Below are 22613 nucleotides of genomic sequence, written 5' to 3' on the forward strand. Positions count from 1 at the left end.
GGAAACACAAAGAGATCAGATGAGGCCACAGATCATGCACAAGTTGGAAAGTATTAGCTCTTCGATCAACAACCACAGTAGGTTTGTAATTACCTTTTAGAGAATATTCCTTGCTGGCTTTGGGTCTCTAATCCCACGGCACTCTGAGTTGCTCCCATTGTATGGTGCTTAGAGCACAGGTGGGCAATGACAACAATCTTTCCCACTGGCAGACTCTCCCTCAGAACAGAGACTGACTCTATTTGGTCACTGTGCTCTGCACGTGGTACATACTTAGTAAGTATTTTCAACTAAAAACAGAGAAGCTAACAATGTGGGCTACACCCATGATCTATTTATTCTTTTTGAATTGTTTATTAATTCATTCCAACCATAACATAATTGTCAAATGTATTTTTCCTGGATCTGAATAATTACTATTGTTCAAAGCTCTCATTATTTTGAAATGTAATCTCACTTCTGATCTAAGCACAGATTTCTTTCCTTCATATTTACAAATCCATGTATTGAGCAGATATTTATTGACTCTTTCCACGTACAAGATACTTAAAAACATCAAAAGTTAGAGGAAGAACTCCAAATTTGAAACTCAGAAATCCTGGGTTTGAGTCTCAACTCTGTTATCTCTGGCTAGAAGGCTCAGGGACAAGCCCCGTAACCTCACTTGTGAAAGGATAGATTCTTAGTGGGAGGAAAGTGGAAACCACGCCAAGAAATGGTCCTCTGGCCAGGGCCTGCTGAAAAGCCCTGCCAACGTGGCACAGCTCTGCAGATGGCTGCTCTCGGCCCAATTATCCTAACTCAGGGGAAATTAATATTCACAGGAGAAGATAACATGGCTTGTTCAGAGAAAATAGCAGGACAACAATAGCAACCAGGCTGCTGCGCTGAGGAGGCAATTACTCGAGGCACATGCTTCATTCTCACTAAGGTCCAAGCACAGGCTGGAGACAGGCCAGTCCTCCCAGTCTGATCCAAACCTGACAGCCATCCACAGGCCCTACTGGGAGCAGAAGAGCTGTACCATCTCTACTGAAGCCACCCATCTCTCCTCACTCAGGGAGGGAGATGACATCTCCCACGCTACCCCTTGCTCTGCACAGATCGGAAGCCCACAAAGCAGGCACCACATGCTGCCAGGTAGAGCATATGTCAGAGTCAGCATGAAGGCAGAGACTTGGAAAAACTTGGTGCAAAGGCTTATGCTGTGAACCAAGAAGAGGGACTGGTTTTCACCCTGATGTTCAGGGAGAAACATCCACATCTAATTACCATCATTCTTGCCTTGTATTTCAGCACTTTAAAACTTTTTTTATTTTGATACAACATCTGTTCTGAATCTATATTGTTCTGTATTGGCTTAGAGGTGGGTGTTACTATATTAAGATCAATAGGTTGCTCTGAAGTCTTTTTCCTTTTCCAAATAAGTCTCAAGTGCATAAAATATCATCCTTAGATCTGAACACACAGTCACCATTAGTTCTCACGTGATTGTATATATTTGTTTAATTTGGTTTTACGTTTAATTAGAAAACCAACACATGTAAACATACCTGCTAACCCAGAAACTAGATCAATAGTTTTTAAACTTCAGCATGCATCAGAATCACCTGGAAAGCTTGTGAAAACTCAGACTACTGAGGCCCATCTGCAGAGTCTCTGATTCAATAGATCTGAGTTGGGGATCAAGAATTTTCTAATAAATTTCCAGGTGACGCCAATGCTGCTGGTCTGGGAACCACACTTTGAACACCTCAGAACTAGACTTTTAACAATTTGCATAGACCTCTGTGCTCCTCACCTGCCCTGACCCCCTGCCTCTCAGATGTAGATAGGTTCCTGAATTCTGTGTTCACAATGATGAGAAAGGTGGGTTTCTTTTTTAATTTGAGGTGAAATTCACATACTCTAATAATTTTAAAGTGTACAAGTCGGTGTCTGTTAGTACATTCACAGTGTATGATCCAGCCAGACCCTCTATTTAGTTCTAAAACATTTTCATCACCCCCAAAGGAGTCCTTATACCTGATGACAAAGCTTTTATACTCCAAAAATATATCATCTGGTCACCTATCATATGCTTAATAACCATCTCTCTACAGGTCACCCTGAACCTCACCAAACATGTTCTTGGGAAAGCAGACCAGCATCCAAGAAGGCAAGTCCCATTCCTGAATGCTGGCCAGAGATCATCAATTAAAAGGGGCTTCTCCTTGGAAGATCCAGCTGCCTCAACAGGGAACAAAATGATAGGACACTCTACCTCTTATCAGAAGTCCAAGGCAAGGCTGGGAGCATTGGGCTTTCCAAGTCACCAATGGCCAAAAGAGAATAGAGTGGTCCCTTTGACAGCATGATCAGCCCCACAGCCTTAAGAACTCATTCTCCCATGTCTATTATAGCCCTGCACAAGCACAGACTCTCTTACAAGCTCACACACAACCCAGGAAAGTTTGTGCTTGAGTAAATAATGAAGATAGAAATTATACTTTAAATGTTTAAATGCATTGTCAAATGGTCCAAAACATAAAGGGGCTATCTGAAGGCCACAGAGCCCTGGGGTCTCCAAGTACCTCTGATACTGTAGTATCTCCCAGAGATACCAAGCTTCCTTTGTCCTGACTGTGTCCTTCTCTGTACTTGCCAAAATCCAACTGATGCATTAAACCTCACTGTAAATCCTATGAGTTCATGGAAGGGTTTTTGAATGCTACCAATTCATTCTAATTTCTCCTATCTCTCAATTACTGAACTTTGTTCTTTTCATTTCTATAGCACTTTCAACATTCACTCTCATGGCACACACATTCCTATAATTATTCTTCTATAGCTTATTACAAGGTTGTGACCTACTTCATTCCTAGACAATGCTGGTTCTGTGGTTTGAATGTTTGTGTCCCTTCCAAAATGAACGTTGAAAATTACTCCTCAATGCAACAGTATTAAGAGGTGGGGCCTTGAGGACATGACTGGGACATGAGGACGATGCCATCATGAAGGGATTAGTGCTTTATAAGAGGGCTAGAGAAAATTAGCTAACCCTCTTTTTTCCCTTTCATCACTTCTGCCATGTGAGGACACAGTGTTCAAGGCACCACCTTAGAAACAAAGACCAAACCCTCATCAGACATCAAACCTGCAGGTGTCTTTGTCATGGACTTCCCAGCCTCTACAGATGTGAGAAATAAACTATGTAGTCTAAATAATTTTGTTATAGTAGCAGAAATGGTCTGAGACAGAAATTGGTACTGAATTGGTATTGGCATTGCTATAACAAAAACCTAAAAATATGACAGTGGTTTTGGAACCAGGTAATGAATAGGCGTATGAACAGTTTTGAAGTGAATACTAGAAAAAACCCTATATTACATTAAACAGAGCATTAAGGGCAATTCTGGTGAGGACCCTTCTTCAGAAGAAGCGGGGAGCTGTAGAAAGAACTTAAGTATCCTTAGAAATTACTTACCTGGTCATGAACAGAATACTTGTAGAAATATAGATGGTAAAGGTAATGCTGTTGAGGTCTTAGATGGAAATGAAGAGTAAGGTATTGCAAATTAGAGAAAAGGTCATCCTTGCTATAAAGTGGCAAAAAACTTGGCTTAATTGTGCCTGTGTCTAAAGATTTGTAGAAGGCAGAAATTGTAAGCGATGTACAAGGATATCTGGAAGAACTATCAAAGCAAATGTGGAGAGTGCTGCCTGGCTTTTTTTGACCATTTATAGTAAAACGCAAGAAGAGAGACATGAATTAAAGACAGAGCTTACAACTGAAAGGGAAACAGAACTTAAAGATTTGGAAAATTCTCAGCCTGGCCATGTAAAGTTTAAAAAGGCAAGTTTGAGAGAGAACACCAAGGATGTGGCCAAGGGACCATTGATAAAATTAGTACAGATAGAAGGCAGCCAGATGCTATTCATCAGAGCAATGAAAGAACGGCCCAGAAGGCAAACCAGAGATCTTCGAGGCTGCCATGCTCATCACAGGCCTAGAGTGTCAGGGCCTCGAGGGGAGAACAATTTGAAGGGAGGAGCCAGGCTCCCATGGGAGGTTGGGGCTGTCTGTCCAGTACCACCTCAAGTCTCTGATCGCCACATTCTGGTGCAGCTCTCCTTGAGCAGCTGTGGCTCAAGCAAACCCAAGTTCGGCTCAAGTTGCTGCTCCAGAAGACACAAGCAATAAACTTTGGCAGCATCCACACAGTGGTAACTTTGCAGGCACACAGAGTACCACAGCTGTGGAAGCAGGGCTACCTCCACTTACATTTCAAAGGATGCCCAAAAGAGCCTTGGAGCCCAGGCAAAGGACCAACATAAGGGTAGGGTCATAGCAGAGTCTTCACTAGAGTGATGCCCAGTGGAGCCATCAGGGCAGGGCCACTGCAAAGAGTCCTCACTAGGGCAATGCTTAGTGGGAGCTGCTGTAGAGGGGAAGCCCTCACCAGACCCCAGACCGGTAGGTGCAACACCAGACTGGGAGAGCTGCAGGCATGGACTCTAATCTGTCACAGCTACTACATGTGCTATGCCTACCCAAAACCATGGGTGCAGGGTCTCCTAGAGCCTTGGAGACCCAATCCTCACCCCACGGTCTGGAAGGTGGGACATGGAGTGAAAGAAAATTATTCTTAAGCCTCAAGATTTAAGGTTGTTTACCCTGTTGGGTTTTGGACTTCACTGAGACTTGTTACTCATTCCTTCCTTCCTTCCTTTTGCTTGCTTTTGAAATTGGAATGACTGTCCCATACCTGTCCCACCATTGTATTTCAGAGGCACATAACTTGTTTGATTTCACAGCCTCGCAGCTGGAGGGGAATCTGCCTCAGGATGAATCACCTTGAGTCTCACCTGCATCTTATTAAGATGATACGCAGATGAGACTTTGGACCTAGATTTTAAAGCTGATGCTGGAACGAATTAACACATTTGAAGCTATTGGGATGAAATGAATGTATTTTGTATGTGATAAGGACATAAATTTGTGGGGCCATGGGTGGAATGCTATGGGCTGATTGTTTCTGTCCTCTCCTAAATTCCTGTTGAAACTTAATCCCCAATGCAACAGTATTAAGAGTTGGGGCCATCCAAGAGGTGATTAGGCCATGAGGGCTTCTTCCTCAGGAAAGGAAAAGTGCCTTATAAAAGGGCTGGAGAAAACTAGCTAGGCTTCTTTTTTTTTTTTTTTTTCCTTTTTGTCCCTTCTACCCTTCTGCCATGTAAGGACTCAGTATTCAACGCATTATCTTGGAAGCAGACACCGGGCCTTCACTAGATACCTAACATGCTGGTGCCTTAATCTTGGGCTTTCCAGCCTTTAGAACTGTGAAAAATAAATTTCCATTGTTTATAAGCAGAAAGGAACTGAGAGAGCTGGTCTTCTGGCAGATGACCAGTGGATACATAATAATAAAAATAATAAGACAGTCATTAATTGAGCACATTTACCACACTCCAGAACTGCACATAGCCTTTATGAAAATTACCTAATTTAATCCTCATAACAACCCTACAGAGGTTTTGAGTGACTTGTCCAATATAAGACAGATCTGAACCTCAGAAAGTTTAGCTCTAAGCCTGTGCTCCTCCTTCTGTGACTAAGAAGAATCCTCTGTCCATCTTTCTTATTTCACTGCAATAACACAAAAGATTATCTTGATTCCAACATCTTTTGTGAAAAACTTTAAAAAAATCTCTGTAATTGACATGCATGTATATGATTTTGTTTCCTTGCATCCCCGGAAAATCTGTTTTGACACTGGGGCTGTATTTTTAAATTTTATTTTGTGAGACAGGGTCTCACTCTGTCACGCAGGCTAGAGTGCAGTGGTACAATCATGGTTTACTGAAGGCTTGACCTCCCCAGCTCAAGCAATCCTCCCACCTCAGCCTCCCAAGTAGCTGGGACTACAGGCACAAACCACCATACCTGACTAATTTTATTTTTTTATGTTTTGTAGAGACTGGGTCTCCCTCTATTGCCCAGGCTGGTCTCAAAGTGACCAAAGCCACTACTGGGCTCAAGCAGCCTCCTGCCTCAGCCTCCCAAAATGCTGGAATTACAGATATAAGACACTGCGTCTAGTCTGGTGCTATAGTTTTAAAATAATATCTTCTTAGGAGAGCAGAAGTAAGGTAATAAAACCAAGAGTAATAATAACTATCATGCAAAGAATATTTCATACAGGTCAGAAAACTGAAGCTGAGAGAGAGCAACTAATTTGCCCAACATCATATAGCCTTTCATTGTTACAGCCAGAAAATAAACCTGCGCTTTCTAACCCTTGTCTACATCTGAACCCTTATAAACCTGGGCTCTCCAACTCTAGTCTGCACCTGAACCTTTAACCAGGAGTGAGCACAGCTCATAGAGGCAGGTACACAGCAGGGGGTCGGTATTTATTCACTTACTGAATAACAGATTGTTGGAATTAATCTGCTTAAGCAGAAAGACTTTGAGTTTGGTTTCCTCCATTGGATACTGACTAAAACACAGATGTAGTGAAGAACTCTCAACTCCTGCCTGGTTCCTGGATGGTCAAAGGAATTTATTTTCAAATACACTGCACACCCCTTCAGGGGCAGAGTCCTCACAAAAGCAGGAATTTATTTTCAAAAGATCGCACGCCCCTTCAGGGGCAGAGTCCTCACAAAAGCAGGCTGATGCATTTGCTGCTTCACAATGTTAGGGTAAAAGCAGGCTGATGCATGCATTTGCTGCTTCTCTGTGATCCTGTGGCTCTCTGGCACACAAGAAAGAAATAAAGTTTAGTGACTATTAATCTGTTTTGATGAACTTTTCTCTTCCTTACAAGCAAATTTGCAGGCATTGTAAATCCCAAAGATTATTACCACTTTTCCTTTCAGTGACACCTTTTATTTTATATTTGATGAATGTCATCCAATTATTTGCTCTGGGCCCATCCGTCATGCTAAACACAGAATTAGCTGGGTCTTTTCCTTACTAATGACTGGCTCGTTAATCTGATTTTCTGGATTTCCATTTTACAGGTTTAATTGGGCTCCTGGCCAGTGAAAATGATTCCTTTGGACAAATGTGTTGGCCATTAAACACATCTATCTCTTCTGACTTGTTCCCGCTCTTGCTGTGACCAAGCCTAACCTGACAGATCCTTTATTTGTTCATTTATCCTTGTTTCTGGATGATGGCTTGCCCTGGAGGAAAGACAGAACTCTGTCCCCAAAAATTAGAACCAAAGGGCCTCGAATCATTTCCTAGCTCCCTTTGGGGATTTAGAAGTTGAGCCTATTTCTGTCACAGGAGAAAACTTAACTGTTTCTAGAATTTATAAGTAGACATAGGTAATCTTAGAAGAGAGTCAGAAGCAAATATTTTTGCGTATCTATTCTATACTGGGTGCTTTACTTTCATGATATTATTTAATATCCACAACAATAATTATTATTACTATCATTATTGTTAATAGCATTACCAGTACCGTACATGGTAAAGATATTAATAATTTTTGAGCATTTATTATATGCCAACCATTCCTGTGTACACACTAGCCTTCCATTTTATGTACAGGTGGGGGAACAGGTGTAGGAAAATTATATAACATTCTCAAAGACACACAACAAATAAATGATGGAGCTGGAATTTGAACCCAAGTTTATCTGACTTCTAAAGGTTTTGCTGGTCCCTCAGGCTATGTGAAATTTCCAAACCTCTATGTGGAGGGGAATGGGTCCCATGTCACTTAATTTCCAATTCCCAGAAAATATGTTCACTGATATAGTTTGGATGTGTGTCCACACCCAAATATCAGATTGAAGTATAATCCCCAATGTTGGAGGTTGGGCCTGGTGGGAGGTGATTAGATCATGGGGGCAGATGTCTCATGAATGGTTTAGCACCATTTCCCTTGGTACTGTCCATGTGATAGTGAGTTCTCGTGATATCTGGTTGTTTAAAAGTATGTAGCACCTCCCATCTCTTCTCTTGCTTCTCCTCTGGCCATATTATGTGTCTGCTCCTCCTTTACCTTCTGCCATAATTGTAAGTTTCCTGAGGTCTCCCTAGAAGCTGAGCAGATGACAGCATCATGCTTCCCATACAGCCTGCAAAACCATGAACGAATTAAACCTCTTTTCTTTATAAATTCCCCAGTCTCAGGTATTTATAACAATGCAAGAACAGACTAATGCACCCACGGCCAAGGCAGATCTTTCTATGTGAGGGTTCCTATCAATTTCCAAGTTCTGAGAAATCAATGCTACATTGTTGCACAGAAGTGCTTAGTACTGCTATGGGAATTTGTGAACAAGAACCATAATTGGGCTTACACAAGAGCTGTTGTATTAATAAGAAATGACATGTGGAAGCTTTTCCAGTTAGAGGATTGTGCTGCATCGAATATTATGTGAATAATCTAAGCCAAGAGAAATGACCACCTCTAAGGGTACACCTTAGTTACTTCTCACACTGCCTCTGCAGTGTTTCCTCCTCTTTAAAGAAACAAAAGGAACAGCCAAGATGTTATGATGCACAGTTGACTTTTCTAATTCCTTTGCTCATTAATTCAGTTCATATTATTCATAATAAAACTTGACTTTTTGGGGCTTTTCTCTCTCCACTTACATAATTCCTTCAAAGATCATATTTATCTTAAGAACAAAATAAAACAAAACAGGCTTCCAAATATTGGACCATAGGAGTCTATAAACAGCCACAAGTTTCATCAGGAAGTTGCTATATATGTCAGTCTAGCCCTAGAGTCTTATACGTGGATGAATTAGTTGCTTCTGCCATCTTCAGCTGATTTTCCAACACTGCTTTCCTAGGGACCACACTATGAGTCAGAATCAAAAGTGTGGTACAGCATTTGGAACAACATGGCATCCTATCAGCATGTCATCCCCTCTGTTAGACTGTTTGACTTTGAATTTAGTGTTTGTCTAACCAGTGTTTGCTCATTTTATGTCCTTGAGGCTCTGCAATATTGATGCAGTTTTATCTGCCTAGAAAGAGTGGGTCTATTACCCAACATCACACTATAGCTGAGCCTCCTTTGAAACAGATCTGCACATAAAATCTTTTATTGGTGCCTTTAACATAATAGCCCCCAAATAGTTTCACCAAGAATAGGCATGAGATAATAAGATAGTTGACACTGAAGCCAATATTGCTTGCTCTGGGTGTGTGTGTGTGTGCGTGTGTGTGTGTGTGTGTGTGTGTGTGTGTAGGGGAGATGCTGAAAGGAAGATGCATGCTGAGGTTGTCAGCACACTCACTGGTCAATAAATACTGACAGCACAACTGCCACTTTCAGCAGCCCTGCCGAGCAACTTCTTGGACCCTTCACTGCCTTTTGTTAATGCTAGTATGGCAGAGAAATGGTGGTGGGTTAGGAAAGCATGGGACAAAGAGTTTGGGTCTAGACCACACACAAGACTGGAAGAAGAATTAGCAATGCCTGACCCTCTGACACTATTCCTTCAAATACAATAAAGGGTCTGGACTCAATCAGTTTTCAATTGCATAGTAAGTAACAGCACATTAGTTGGGATCTCAGACCTATGTTTAAATCCCGCTCATACCACTTTCTGGTTTGGTGAACTTGTACAAGTAATTTAACCTTCCTAATTTTCTCTCGTGGAAAACACAGATATTAGTACTATCAACTGACAAGTTATCACGAGGATCAAATATAATGCAATATAGAAAGAGCTTTAGCCTTGCAGCTGGCACATATCACGTACTCAATGCATATTATCTGAGCCAGCAGAACTGGAGGCAAAAATGCCTGCACCAGTCTAACATCTTAGAGGCCTTCTGGAGACTGACTATGGTGGCAGTTTATGTATGCAACCTGGAGGCTTCAAGAGGTGCTGGGGTAGCCATGTGTGCCACCTGATCCCAGTTGATCAGGGATAAAGGATAGAAATTCTCCCTGCCCTCAGCCAAGATTAATTCCTAGAGGAAACCACAGATAGAGATCTCCAAGAGACTTGACCATTAATGGCTTCAAGACTTATCTTTGTGTCCTGGCTTTCATGATTTAGATGGAGGGGAAGAAGTTCTCAGGATGCTCACCTGAGCCTTCAAAATACAAGTTCTTTGCACTTTCTCTTTCCTATTTTGTGTGTGTATTTGAGTGGGTAAAAAAGCAAAATAAGGGCAGAAACACAAAAGGACAGATACGAACTTGAATTATCATTATCATCCTAGTGTCCAAAATTCAGGAGCATCTGAAGACTCCCAAATAACGTAATAAGAACTAATACTTTCAGTGTTATAGATAAGAACACCAGAGCTTCGGGGGAAAGAAAAGGAAGGCACTGTCCATGAAACCTCTAAAGAGAAATCTTCAAACTTGCTATCAAAACATTGCTCCCTCTCTGTGCTCAAAAATGGTTCTGTTCCTTGTGGACTGTGGATTGGTAGGGTTTTGTTAAAAAAAAAGAAAAAAGAAAAGAAAGAAAGAAAAGAGAGAAAGAAAGAAAGAAAGAAAGAAAGAAAGAAAGAAAGAAAGAAAGAAAAAAGAAAGAAAATGGAACCGAGAGGAGGTTAAAGAAGATATTGCAAGAGCTCTACCTTATATGGTTGTCCAATACTTGTATAAGTTTTTCATTCAACTTGATACATCAAATAGCCTAATTCCTTTTTATGGGTGGACATTATGAGGTCAATTATTTAAATGAAATATACTCAAACTAGATACTAGCCTCTTTCTTTTCTATAGTATCCCAGTACTTCAGAAAATAAAATCAAAATGGTGAGAGAGGAGAAGGGAAAAGGTGGAAGGTCCTGTTCCTTCACATTGTAACATCTGTGATTTTATTTTCAGCGCTATCATTTATTAGACATGGAATTTTAGGCATTGTAACCCATATCTTGGAGTTTGGGGGTTATTTTCAGATAAAAAAGGAACTAGTTGTAGTTATCTTTCTCTCACAAGATTCTTGTGAGTAAACAACGTAATAAAATGCTTTCATGTAACCAGAAAATGCTCTACAAACACAATGATTAGATTGTTATAATAGACCTATTAGGTATGTTCCCAGGAACCCAAGGTTTTAGAAGTGTATTCACTGACAAATTATGCTGTTGATCTATAAATTCCCATCCTAATGATTGCGTGGGGCACTGAAATTTGCCGATGTAGCTTCACCTATACACAGAAGGAAGGGCTAGAGGCAATACATAATGTGAGAAGGAGAAGCAGAAAATGGTGGGCACAGCTATAGAATAGAAACATCTTCAGCCACATGGGATGAATGACAGGTGCATATAGCTACTTAGAGAATAATTAATTTTACTGATATGTTCAAAATACTTTAAATATCCTGAAAGGGCAAAGCAAACAAAATCATTCATTTTCTAGAGAATTAGGGATGCTTCTTTGGGGCATGGGATTTCTGGAAGGCTTAGAGATACACGTGAGCTGCTAGATACAACAGCAAAGTTTCACCAACATGGGATTTGCATGTCTCATGAGTGAATTTCGGGAAAGCAGTAGACAGAGTTAAGCCATCTGTCAAGCTGTTTCTCAGAAAACACTGCTGCCTCCCCAAGAGAGCCACGAATATCTGTGAAATGCCAACTGCTACTTCTTGGAGCTTCCCCATCATGCTCTCCGTGTCATGCCTCTCCTGTCCTCTGCCAGCACAAACAACATTGTTGGAGGGCCAGGCTCTATGCTTACCATGTAATATGCACTGTCTGCTCTTGCACACAATGACCCCATGAAGGAAATACCAAGCAGCCTGCTTTACTGATAATTTAACTGACATGCATCGGGTATTCAGCTCCAAGGTGGCAGAGCCTGGATTTGAACTTGTGTCTCTAAACCCTGACAATGACCACTACATGGTGCAGCCCTGAATGAGCCTAAAGTGTCTACACCAGAGCCTTTCCAAAGAATAACTAGTATAGGAGAAGTTATTTGAGGGACTCAGCCTTACCCAGATCAGTTCAGCACCAATGAATTTCACAGCGGCTTGTGTCAAAAGCTTTCTCCTTAATTAAGCTCCCCTAACCCCAATTTCCCAGTTGGAGTTCATCTTTTCTTCCTCTGATTCCCAGGGCTCTTTGTTTGTGGCTTTCTTGTTGCAGTTACCAGCTGTTGTTCCAAATTAGAAGGAAGCGGGTCCTTTTGGGGTCTCTTGCTGTACTGTAATATCTTTGAGGGTAGATAATGTTCTTACTCACCTATAATAGTCTCTTAGTACCTAGGACTCAGGTCATAACAACTAATATTTGTTGAGTACTCTGTGCTATTAGTTTTCATTATTGTACTGAATCTCATTTGATCCGAGCACAATCCTGCAGGTGAGGTCTAATTACACCTTCATTTTAAAATTAAGGAGCCTGAGACCTAGGCAGGCTGCTTTAGGTCATCTTGGTACTAAAAGGTAAGACTTAAAGCCAAGCTCAAAGCTTCTGACTTGCAAGCACAGGCTCTTTTCACTTTGCTAGGCTTCTAAAATCTGTGTTTCCAGAGTCAGAATAAGTAAAATACAAAGAAAAGACAATTGCATGGACTTTTACAAATGGGTAGTAATTTTACATCAAATTCTCCTTTGTGTGGTTGACAACACCATGCCTTGGAAAATCAGGGGCTATAAAAGAGCTTGCTTTCCTGCAGGAAACAGGGAAGCAGAGTACAAGATGTTCTTCCCCACCCACTGCTGAATCCATGTAATAATTAAGGGTCTGGCCAAATTTAGATCATTCCTTGAACGTTAATCATGTTTAAAAATCTCATTATGGATACCAGCCACCATTCCACTATGTCTTACATTTGTCAATCAGCGAGTACTTGTTCAGCACTTTTGTGACCAGACTGTATTAAGTACCATGGGTCATGGAGCTGTCACCTCATGGAGTTCACCATCTCTTTGAGAAAGCAAACTTAACATACAAGATGTAAAAATGACAATATAAGGCCAGTAATAATGCCATGGTATTCAGCAGAGTGAAGATCAGATGCTACAAAAATCCTTTCCTCAGAAGCACAACAATTTACTCAATGTGTGCTCATGCTCCTACAATTACAGTAAAATCCACCCTCATCCTATCTCCATTTTGTAGATGGACAACTAAGACACAAGACAGCAAAGTCACACAGCTAGCAGAGGGCTGAACTGAAATTTAAACTCATGTTTGTCAGATTCCAGATACTGTAGGCATAAGGATTCTCTTAGATCACCCTCCACAGTGTGACATTCATACACACATGCATATATGTGTGCACGTAATCACAGTGTTATATGTAATCTATAAATAAGTGTGACTTATACTCCCACTGCCTTAAGAATAGAGTGGGTTCTCAACACTGAAGGACATTTTATTTGCTGGATGTGATGATGGATTTGAGTTTGGAAGATTTGAGAAACCAGGACCTGGGTGAATTGTTCTACATAACAAATGGAGAGACAGAGAGAAAAGGTAGGGAGGGAACTTGAAGGAAGAAAAGATTACCAGTCAAACTGGAGAGGTTGCAGGGTAGAAGTGCCAAGGTGAGTTGTTGGTACCAGGAGAGGTAGTTTTGGAGAAATGGAAAGAAATAGTGAGTGTGTGTAGACTTTTGTTTGTTTGCTGTGTGTTACATGACATAAACACTCTACTTCATTTCTATTTGACATATTTAACAAAAAGTATATGACACTGCTCAATACTCTTATTATTATAATTTTATTTATTGGTTTATCTTTGCAGAGGCAGTTCATAGCAGGAATGAAGTTTTGCTTGAAGAAAATGTCCAAGAGTTATAGCTGAGTTACCAGAAATTTTATCTTTATGCATCTTTGAGGTTATTTATTTTGTCCTTCGTTGTGAAAACTAACAAGGAACCCAGGAACCAAGCCTAGACTTGGATTCCAACCCCCACCCTCACCTATTGGTTATGATGTGTCTTTGGGACAATCATTTAAGTGCTTCTGGACCTTGAAAAAGACAGCCACACTCACGATGTGAGGTCCAACATGTGCTGACACAAAGTAGGGACTCAGAAACGTCACATCGCTTGAGGTCCACAACCACTCACTTCCTTGGTCCTGGTTTCCTAAGCCGAAGGTCTTCTTCAAGCAATATCTTAAGATTCCAAGCTGCCAGTTTTGTGTGTGTGTGTGTGCGTCTGTGTGTATGTGTGTGTGTGTGTGTGTGTGTGTGTGGATATTCAGTGATGCAATATGCATGTTTTAAACAGCTACTTTGTGTTAAACCTCTATATACTTACTCATTGTCCCTTACACAGTTCCTGACCCAACTTGCCTCCAGCAAATAAGAAAGTGTAGGTTGTTCTGAATCTTTCTTCTTTAAGGAGGATAATCATGCAGTGATAGAGAAAGAAGGCTCTGGCACCAAAATGGTTACATCAAAATCTCCACTCCATTGTTTACTGGCTGTGTCATCTTGGGAAAATGGCTTAACCTTTCAGTGCCTCTTCTGTGAAACAGAAGAGTTGTACTTACCACATAAGCTGTCATAACAATTAAATTCACTAATTCATAAGCCTAGCTCATGCTGACCACTTAATTCGTGTCAGTTGTTACTACTAATGTAACTGAATCTCTAAGAATTACAGGTTATTCAATAACAAAGAAAATTAGCCAGGAGGTAAAAACCAGGGAAGAAGGTTTATGACAAATCTTTAAAAATAACTAGTGAGAATGAGAGTGTTTCTTGTATAGGATAGTTACATGCAATCAACTTCTCAAGTACTTGTGGCAGATATCTCAGAGGAATTAAGGAAGCCATCTCTTCCACCCCTTCCTGACCCCCTACACAAAGAACACCTAAGAAGAAACGATGTAGCACAATGAAATAGTGAATACAATCATATTAAGAGCACTTTGATCATTTCTTCCTGATGAAATCTGGAAACAGTTGCTACCTGGGCAGGCAGTAAAACTGAAAGCGTTTATTCCAGAGAATCAGACAGAAGGCCTTGGGTACAGCCGACTTTCTGTTCTAATTGCATTCCGTGGAATTACCCCTGCACATTATTACAAGGTATGTGTCTCTTCCGAGAACATTTTTCTCAGAAGAAACAGGAAGCAATCTTGCCTGGCCTCGAGAGGTTACAAGGCTAGAGGGAGTGGTGGGAAGTGGCTAATTTTATGTTCCCGTCAAACACAAGCTGGATTATAAGAAAACAAGAGAAGAGAAGGAGGAAAGCATGGAGATTAAAGAATCAGACAATTTTAAAGTCCAAGAAATGCAGAAAGGGAAAAGCTGATCTTTTTAATGTATTTTTTTATAACATGTTTGCTTGCAGTTCCAAATCTAATAGCAGTTGGTATAGTAAAGATGAAATAGTAGAAGGAAGAAAAAGAAAAGCTAAAAAGAGTGAAAGGGAGTCAGGCTGGCAAACAAGAAGCTAATTCCAGTGCCTTTCCTTCTTCCCTGCTTCACTAGGCTCTGTCTGTTGGGTGCAGGCCATATGCCCTGCCACACTGCCTTCCTGACAGTTCTAGGTTCTTGCTCACAGCAGCCCCCTGTTTGTAAGCGTTCCTCCCCAGGAAAGTAAGGGTAATAAGGCCCGTCCTTTAAACATCTTCATTGTATTACTTTCATAATCAGCTTATAATGTTCTGTTCAATACATATGGAGCCGACCAGACCAAGTGCTTGAACAGCAGCTTGGGCTGTGGAGCTATTCTGTGTGCCGTTGATCACAAAGACAAAAATCAATCCTGGCTAAGGAGAAAGAAGTTAAAAATAAATTGCAGGGATTGATTTCTATCCAGACCTTCTGACTCCCAGTTTAGAAAGGGGGAAGGAAGAGTATGCATGGATCCGCCAGTCATGAGATCACTTAATAGGACCCAGTCTCAAAAGCAAAATCTAGGGATATTTTATATACTCACACACATAATTGTCTTTTATGTTTTTATATTATTTTATTTTTGTTTCCTAGTAACTATAAAAGATGAAAATCCATCTAAATTGCAAGCTCCCAGGAGAAAAATACTAGTGTTTGCCTTGATCTCCAAAATCTCCAAAATGAGGCCCCTTGCTTTGTGGATAGCAGTAACTCCAGAAATATTTGTTGGGAGACTGACAGAATAAGTGAATAAATGAAGTGCCCTCCCTCCTATTATTGTCTCTCACAATTATGTTTATTTCTTCATAGATTTATCATAGTGGGTAATTACCATTCTTATTTATTGGTTTGCTTATGTAGTATCTCTCCCTCTCTCGACTATAAACCCTGTTATGGCAGGAACTGTGGTTTTCTTATTTACATATTTATTTCTTATTTATAGCATAATCTCCAGGGATCATAACTTTCTTACTTACTTTTTGGATTTTTATTTCTTTTTTACTGCATTATCTCCATATTATACCCCAAGTAGATGTAAACGGAATGAAGAAAGGAAGGAAAGATTCAGCAACTTGCTTGAGGAATTAACTACATCCCAAATATCTTTTTTGTTTGATACTGACATTGGAAAAACGAATTGAGGCAATACCTCTGAACAGCAATCCCTTTCCTATGTCTGACTAAATGGAGCGACCTGTAGAGCAGCAAGACAACTTGTGGAGTTTTACGGTTAGAAGAGAACGTCTGGTGTCATACAGTCCGCTGCTTTCAAAACTTTCTGTGCTGTTCTAAGTTCTGCAAAGATGCCTTGGGGTGTCCCCAAAGGGATGAAGAGTCTGGGTGGGTGGTGAAGCTCATACAGCCCCTCACCCTCTTTAATGTATATCTCTTCTAACTGTATTTATTTTAGATATTGGAATGTCTTCAACAATTTTGCCTGGAAGGCAGTTCTCCAAGAACAACAACAGAAGATTTGGAAGCCCTTCTTTAATGTAATCTTTTCATTTTGCCACAAGGAAACTGAGCTTCAGGGAGGGAAGGTGATGGCCCAAGATCACCCAGTGAGTTAATGATGAGGCCAGACTTAAACCCAGGAATGCCAACTCCCTTCACCTGCGCATCCAGCCAACTGCACTGTCTCCTTCCAAGAGTCACTTCCCCTTGGGGCACTGACTGGTCCTCAGGTTGATCCCCTCAAGTAAATTAGCTGCTATGAGAACTACCATGATCCTTGCCTCCTCCGGGATATCTTCTTTGATTGTAGATCTCCCTCACGCTGGGAAGCACTGTCCTGGAGAGTCTAGCAATTTCTTAAATGCTTTTGAGCATTGTTTATGAACAATGTCTCGCCAAACAGCTTTATCTCCTCATCAAGACAATGCAAAATGAGGACTGACACCTTCTCAGTCCTGTGACTATCACATGCCCTTCATTTAGAACAGTATCAGGAGCATATTAAGTGCTCAATATGAGATTATTAAATGAATGGATGGATGAATGAATGAATGAATCAATCAATCAATCAATACCTCTGTCACAGACAGAACCAGTCACAGTACTGGGTACATAGTAGATCCTCAATCACATCAAGCTGATTGGTTAACATCTGACTCTGCTGCTCTGAAACTCCAAGAAGTCCTTATTCTGGCTGACCATGAGGGGTTTCAGAATTCTTAAAGGATTCTGATTCAGATTATTAAATGCTGCTTGCAGAAATTCAAAATGATTATTTACTCCATTAGCTGGTCATAGAGTTATAGGCAGAGTGATTAAAATTTTTTAAAGCTGAAACTCTGAAATCGTAGAGATATACTCTAGTTAGAATGGTAATGGGAAGAGAACTGGACTAAATAGTCTACTTTTCAGTCAACAGCCCAACTGCCTTCATTATCAGCACTGCTGTTTTTATAGCAGTGTAATTATCTTTAATAGGAGAAGGACCCAGAAAAGGAATTCTCCAGGGAGCTGGGCTTAGCAGAGGGGGTGTGGAAGACTTGCTGGCATGTGGAAGGGAAGGACAATGGGGAGACTCAGTGAGGTCATGACTCAACAGCTCCTCTGAGTCCTGGAATGGAACCCAAAGGCAGCCCCTCCTCCCACTCCGAATGCATAATGCATGGCAAGAGGTACACGGGGAGGAGAAAAGGGCTGGAGAAGAGCAGAGCTGCAGATGTCATGACGATTCTCCACGCTGCCACCCAGTCCCCAGGGATGGGTGTTTGAGTAAATCCCCCAAGTATATCTGAGGGACAGCTCTCAGAGGCTCAGGCATGATTATATTGTACTGAATCCCATTAAGCCTTTCTTTGGTTAATGATGCAGAAAGTTTCTGAAATGAAACAAAATTGAAACAGATCCTGAGAAAGAGTCCACTGAATAGGGAATGGAGCAAGTCTTTCCAGCCACTAACATCTACCAAGATAGGGGCAACATCTGCCTATTTCACTTTTACAGTCATCTAGAAAAGTATCTGGGAATACCAATTATTAGGTGCTAATGCAGAGAAAAATGAAATGAGAAATCAACCATTGTCCTCTTGTGTCATCCTTTATAAACCCAGACAGCCCTGAGGTCATATCCTTGACGTTATCATTTCCTGAGCTATACAACCATGGGTGATTACCTAAATTTCACTGAAACTTGGTTTCCTCCATAGAAAAATAAAGATAATATCTGTCATATTGAGATCCTGTGAAGATTAAAGTTTTATTAAATAAAATAAAATGCACACATGCCAGACATAAATTTGATGTGAAATAATTGCAAGGTCCATTTTCCACTATAACAATTCTTTCTGTTTGTGGATTGGTGAGTAAAATTGGTGGTGAAGTTAGGTAGAAAGAACACTCTAAATAACCATTGCTTTGGAGGTAGGAAATTGATTTCCAAATAGTGAAAGTGATTGAGAGTGTATAGCTGATCTCACTCCTTTGAGCTGATGATAGAAACTCTTGTAGTCTCCTGGATAACACATCTGCCTTCCTGACCAGAACTCACAGGCTGTCTCCCACCATATAAGCTTTCTGAATAATTAAATACCATGAGTGCCACCCTTCTTGCAAAATGAACTGCACAGCATGCTTACCACCACCTTTACTTCTCATGCCCATGGAAACACTAATAGCAATAGAAGCTTTTCTACCAAACCACAATAACACAGCCTTCTATGGAGCTACTACCAATAACTCAGGGGTGATACACAAAATGAAAACAATTTAATACTCCTGTGCTAGACATGGCCCATTCATATTTGATTATAAAGGCAAATAGTTACCTTATGTAGCAAATTACAGAACCATTCTGTGAGATTAAAGGAAAACATTCTTTGCCAAATTGACCTAGCAAGCAACAGGTATTGTAACTTCCATGGGGCCTCATTAGATCTCTTGGGAAGAAACAAGTCTTAGTAATTTATAAGGGGCATGCACAGTAGAGTTCTGAATGGAGCAAGGATATTTCCATGCTTAAGGGATTGATGGGCATCCTATAAAGAAAGACCCATTGCTAGAGCCTCCCAGTCTCTCCATTATGCTGAGAGGAGCAGGGAACATTGGGGTCATTGGCATTTGGATAGTAACTGACACTGTAAAAGTGGATGGGATGGACTTACTCAAAGAGAAAGTGTATTAGTCTGTCCTCACGCTGCTATGAGGAAATACCAAAGACTGGGTAATTAAACCTCTTAAGAAAGGAGAAAAGGGGTTTAATTGACTCACAGTTCTACATGGCTGGAAAGGCCTCAGGAAACTTACAATCACAGCAGAAGGTGAAGGGGAGGAATAGCACCTTCTTCACAGGGTGGCTGGAAGGAGAAGTGCTGAGCAAAGGAGGAAAAGCCCCTTATAAAACCATCAGATCTTGTGAACTCACTCTCACAAGAACAGTATGAGGGCAACCGCCCCCATGATTCAATTACCTCCCACCAGGTCTCCTCCATAACACATGGGGATTATGGAAACTATAATTCAAGATGAGATTTGGATAAAGACACAGTCAAACCACATCATTCTGCCCCGGCCCCTCCCAAATCTCATGTCCTCACATTTCAAAACACAATGATACCTTTCCAAAAGTTCCTTAAAGTCTTAGCTCATTCCAGAATTAACCTAGAAGTCCCAGTCCAAAGTCTCATCTGAGAGAAGGCAAGTCCCTTCTGCCTATGAGCCTGTAAAATCAAAAACAAGTTAGTAACTTCCTAGATACAATGGGGGTACAGGCATTGGGTAAATACACCCATTCCAAATGGGAGAAATTGGCCAAAACAAAGGCACCACAGGCCCCATGCAAGTCCGAAATCCAATAGGGCAGCCATTAAACCTTAAAGTTACAAAATGATCTCGTTTGACTCCATGTCTCACATGCAGATCATGTTGATGCAGGAGGTGGGCTCCCATGGCCTTGGGTAGCTCTGCCCCTGTGGCTTTGCAGGGTATGGCCCCCTTCCAACTGTTTTCATAGGCAGGCATTGAGTGTCTGTGGCTTTTCCAGGCACACAGTGCAAGTTGTTGGTAGATCTATCATTCTGAGGTCTGGAGGATGGTGGCCCTCTTCTCAGTGCTCCACTAGGCAGTGCCCCAGTAGGGACTCTATGTGGAGGCTCGCACCCCACATTTCCCTTCCTCACTGCCCTAGCAGAGGTTCTCTATGAGGGCTTCACTCCTGCAGTAAACTCTGCCTGGACATCCAGGCATTTCCCTACATCCTCTGAAATCTAAGTGAAAATCCCCAAACCTCAATTCTTGACTTCTGCGCACCTGCAGAGCCAACATCTCATGTAAGCCACCAAGGCTTGAGACTTGCAGCCTCTGAAGCAACAGCCTGAGCTGACTTTGGTCCCTTTTAGCCATGGCTGGAGAGGCTGGGATGCGGGGTACAAAGTTTCCAGGCTGCACACAGCAGGGGGGCCCTGGGCCCAGCCCACGAAAACAATTTTTCCTCCTAGGCCTCGAGACTGTGATGAGAGGGGCTTCTGTGATGACCTCTGATGTGCCCTGGAGACATTTTCCCCATTGTCTTAATGGTTTACATTTGGCTCATTACCTATGCAAATTTATGCAGCTGGCTTGAATTTCTCCCCAGAAAATGAATTTTTCTTTTCTCTCACATCATCAGACTGCATATTTTCCACATTTTTATGATCTGCTTTCTCTTGAACGTTTTGCCTCTTAGAAGTTCCTTCCACCAGATACCCTAAATCATCTCTCTCAAATGCAAAGTTCCACAGATCTCCAGGGCAAAGGCAAAAAGCCACAAGTCTCTTTGCTAAAGCATAACAAGACTGACCTTTACTCCAGTTCCCAAGAAGCTTCTCATCTTCATCTGACACCACCTCAGCCTGGACTTCATTGTCCATATCACTATCAGCAATTTGGTCAAAGCCATTCAACAAGTATCTAGGAAGCTCAAAACTTTCCCACGTCTTCTTGTCTTCTTCTGAGCCCGCCAAACTGTTCCAACCTCTGCCTGTTACCCAGTTCCAAAATAGCTTCCACATTTTGGGGTATCTTTATAGCAGCACCCCACTCTCTGTAGTACCAATTTACTATATTAGTCTGTTCTCACACTGCTATAAAGAACTGCCCATGACTGGATAATTTATAAAGAAAAGAGGTTTAATTGACTCACAATTCCACTTTGGAAGGGCTGGGAAGGCCTCAGGAAACTTACAATCATGACCGAAGGAGAAGGGGAAGAAAGGCACCTTCTTCACAGTGGGGGCAGGAAGAAGTGCTGAGCAAAGGGGAAAAAAGCCCCTTATAAAACCATCAGATCTCGTGAGAGCTCACTCACTTTTACGAGAACAGCATGGGGATAACCGCCCCCATAATTCAATTACCTCCCACTGGGTCCCTCCCATGACACATTGGGGATTATGAGAACTATAATTCAAGATGAGATTTGGCTGGGGACACAGCCAAACCATATGAGAGAGGGTAGGAAGTAAACAAAGGAAAGGAACCTAGAAAGAACACTGAGGAAAAACGCATTTTTAAAGAGTGGGCAGAGGAAGAGGCACCTGTGTTGGAAAGTAAGATGATATTGGAAAGATGGAGAGATGAGAGGGGACCCTGAACTGTACCTTATCAAGGAAGCAATGAGAGTGCTTCAAGAAAGAAGGAGCAGTCAAGAGGTTCAAATGCTCTAGACAGTTCAACTATGTTAATTATTGAGAGGCATAGTCTAGATATACTTCAAAGATACCTTTGATGAACTTGGCAAAAGCAATTTCAATGTAGTGGCAGAGGCAGAAGTCAGTTTCAAGTGAGTTACAGAGACAGGGAAATGAGAAGATGGGATTATGAATACAGCTAGTGCTCAAGAAATTTGATTGTGAATGAAACATGGGAGACTTACACAGGGGTGTAGGTTCAAAGAAAGTTTTACCCTACTTTGTTTTGTTATGTCAGGATGGTGGATATTTAAAAACTATTTAAATATTGATGGAAAGTCTAACATAGGGATGAGTAAGCTAAAGACAGAGGAAACAAGAGTGATCAGTAGTGCCAGGTCCCTGAGAAGAGGGATGGAAATGGATGTTTAGACTGAGAAATCTCATTTATATGGGGATAAGAACAATGCCTTCTACTTCACTTAAATAGTTCACTCTACCTACAATAACTGGATACATAGTAGGAATTCAAGAAATATTTGAGAGTCTTTCAAGATTGCCTTGCATTAAGTTACTCCCAAAAGTACAGCCTGAGTCAAGGACTTTTATGTAGTTTATCGTTTTTGTTTGTTGAGGAATGATCTGGGGACAGGAGTGGTGAAACTAGGAAGCAGGAAACAGGGAGGGAGAGAAGGCCATTCCAGGGTGCATTAC

The 22613-nt window shown here is 41.3% G+C and overlaps 1 protein-coding gene across 1 annotated transcript in view; it reads right to left on the reverse strand.

Moving 5' to 3' along the window:
* Window positions 1-22613, reverse strand: part of SORCS3 (sortilin related VPS10 domain containing receptor 3) — a 630771-nt gene that overhangs the window by 130788 nt on the left and 477370 nt on the right. The gene's annotated exons all lie outside the window — the stretch shown is intronic.

Source organism: Hylobates moloch, unplaced genomic scaffold, assembly GCF_009828535.3.
Source record: "Hylobates moloch isolate HMO894 unplaced genomic scaffold, HMol_V3 SCAFFOLD_3, whole genome shotgun sequence".
NCBI classification, from domain to species: Eukaryota; Metazoa; Chordata; class Mammalia; order Primates; family Hylobatidae; genus Hylobates; species Hylobates moloch.